Source organism: Grammomys surdaster, unplaced genomic scaffold (genome assembly GCF_004785775.1).
Source record: "Grammomys surdaster isolate TR1022 unplaced genomic scaffold, NIH_TR_1.0 362, whole genome shotgun sequence".
In the NCBI taxonomy this organism is placed as follows: Eukaryota; Metazoa; Chordata; class Mammalia; order Rodentia; family Muridae; genus Grammomys; species Grammomys surdaster.
The window spans coordinates 2,753,529-2,756,133 of NW_021604781.1; the positions used below are offsets into that span (position 1 = coordinate 2,753,529).

A 2,605-nucleotide genomic window follows, 5' to 3' on the forward strand; every position below is an offset into this window, starting at 1 on the left:
AACATTCTGGGAAATTCTCTTGTTACTCTGCCTAGCACCCCAACCTCCTTTAGAATTTTTAAGTCAGCAGTTATTTAACAGAAGCATGCAAGTTCAAGGGTAGCTTGGTGAGTTCCCAAACAGCCAGGCCTACACAGGGAAACCCTGTGTCAGAAAACCAACAAAACAAACAAAAACACCAGCAGATTTGGTGCCCCTGAGAGGCCTCGTCTGCTTCTGATGCTACCATACCTTGTGGTAGAAGGGACAAACCAGTTCTCTTGACCTCTTGTACAGGCCATCCCCCCTCATGAGGGCCCAGTACTATCAATGGTGAGGAATTCCACACAGGAACTTAGGGGAACACAAACACCTTAACCATAGCAGTCTTGAACTTCATCCCCTAATCCTGAATTGTTTGTAATTTACTCTCTCACACTGACTTAAATTTGCTTAAATTTTACCCCGTGAGATGGCTCAGCAGGTGGTACTCCCTGCAGAGCCTACAAACCTGTGTTCAGTGTCTGGTACCCTAAAGGCGGAGAAGAGAACTAGTTTCCAAAAGTTTTCTCTGACCTCCATGTGCACGCTGTTGCATATACACACATAGGCATCAATAAAAATGTAATACAAATTAGACGTTACATTTCAAATAAATATAAAAATAAAACGCATTTGACTAAATTCATTGAAACCCAGCCTTTCTTAGTCATGGCAGTGCACACCTATAATCCCAGCACCCAGAAGGCTGAGGCAGCCGGGTCATGAGTTCTAAGCTAGTCCGGCCCTCACAAGAAGGCCCTGTTTCTGTTTAGGGCTAGGCTAGATCTCGGGGCTGTGTGCACGCACAGTGTCGTCTCCATCCCTGTGCTACTCTAGGGCCCGACGTTACACTATCCCTCAGCTGTACTAGCCACATTTCAAGTATTCAGAAGCCAGATGTGGCTAGCAGTGAGAGGTCTTGTGTGTAGATCAGGAGTACTTACGTCATCATAGGGAGGTGGATCTCGACTTTCCTAGTGCTGCAACCCTTTAATACAGTTCCTCGTGTTGTGGGGATCCCCAACCATTAAATTATTTCATTCATAATTGTAATTTTGCTACTGTTATGAATCAATATGAATATCTTTAATACAGGATTCCTAATAAGCGACCCCAATGGGGTCACGACCCACAAATTTAGAACCGCTGCTGTAGACTCCCGTTCTCTTTATTCTATAGGAGTGGATGTATATCCCAGAGACAAAGCCCTCACTTCAGAACTTCGGTCCTGGAAGAAGTGTGTCATAGTAGCTGATTTTCTGTCTTTATGGAAAGTCTTTCGTGAAAAAAACATAAAACGTCCTCTGTGACAAGGACTCCCTATGTAGCCCTGGCTGTCCTGGAACTCACCTTAAACTCACAGAGCTCTTCCTGTCTCTGCCTTCTGAGTTCTGGGATTAAAGGCAGGCACCGCCACTCCTGCTTCTCTTTTTAAAATTTTTAACACGAACTCAGACAATTTCTGTTTAAGTTAAATTTGAGGGGAAAAATTGCCAGCAGCCTAAGGTTAAATATAATGTAGTTAGTTAGATTCAAACCCATTGCCCAAATCTGGATGCCACTTAGCTAAACTCGGCGTGGCTTGTTGTCCCCAAACTCACTCTGCCCACAATGTCATCTCTGGCTCATCCGTTTCGAAGTAGACAGCGACTGTATTAGTAAGTTCCGTGGGTTGGTTTCTTTTTCTTTTTTTTTCTTTTCTTTTTCCTGAGCCACACGAATGGTGCTGTGCTGTTTCTGGGTGGTCTGGGTTGCCGGTTTCCCGTGCCAACGCAGCTGTTCCTGAGCAGACTTGGACCAAGCTCCACAAATACACTTGCGTGTACCCTCTTGAAAAATGGTGGAGGCAGGGCTGCTGTAACTTGAGCCCTAGTAAGCAAGCAAGAACGTCCCAGGACGGTGAAAGCATTTCTAAAAATGTTTTGCAAAAAGGAACGCCAGCGTCCCTGGGTGGGCTCGAACCACCAACCTTTCGGTTAACAGCCGAACGCGCTAACCGATTGCGCCACAGAGACCCAGCTGCCTGAGCGGCCGTGCGCTTTGTACACATTGCCGCGACCAGCATGGGCGTCGTCGCCTCGGACTCCCGGGAGGCGCCGGGCCCCGCTGCGCCCTGCGGGCTGAGGCTGCGCGAGGGCGGGGAGGGGCGGAGCCGCCGCGGCCAGCAAATCCTCCGCGGAGCAGGGCGGCGCCGGGCTAGGCTCTCGGAATCCGCGTGAGCTCCGTACTGTGGCGCCCTGGCCTTGTTCAAGGTTGTTATTGCCCCTACCTTTTGAGTGTTCTTGTCGCCTCCCGCTTGACGAGGTTGATAAACTGTGGATCTTTGTGTGGGCCATAGGTGTCTTATACTTTATACATTTAAAACCCACCGCTCCGTCCCTCCCTCGTCACCTCCTGGGAATAAATTTACACCTCTTTAGAGGACTAGAGCCTCCTTTGAGCACTCAGGACTTAGGGGACAGCAGAAACGGATTTATGGCAATTAAAATGCTCTTTTAAATAGCTACTGACGACTAAGGCCTTCCCCTGACCTCTGAATTTAATCCACTGACTTCGGGCTGCCTGGGGAGAGTTGGGGTAGGTA

At 48.3% G+C, this 2,605-nt stretch overlaps 1 non-coding gene across 1 annotated transcript; it reads right to left on the minus strand.

The window, feature by feature from the left end:
- Window positions 1-1,962: 1,962 nt before the first annotated feature.
- On the minus strand, window positions 1,963-2,036 carry Trnan-guu. The gene has a single exon. It is a non-coding gene; the product is annotated as a tRNA-Asn (tRNA).
- Window positions 2,037-2,605: the final 569 nt, after the last annotated feature.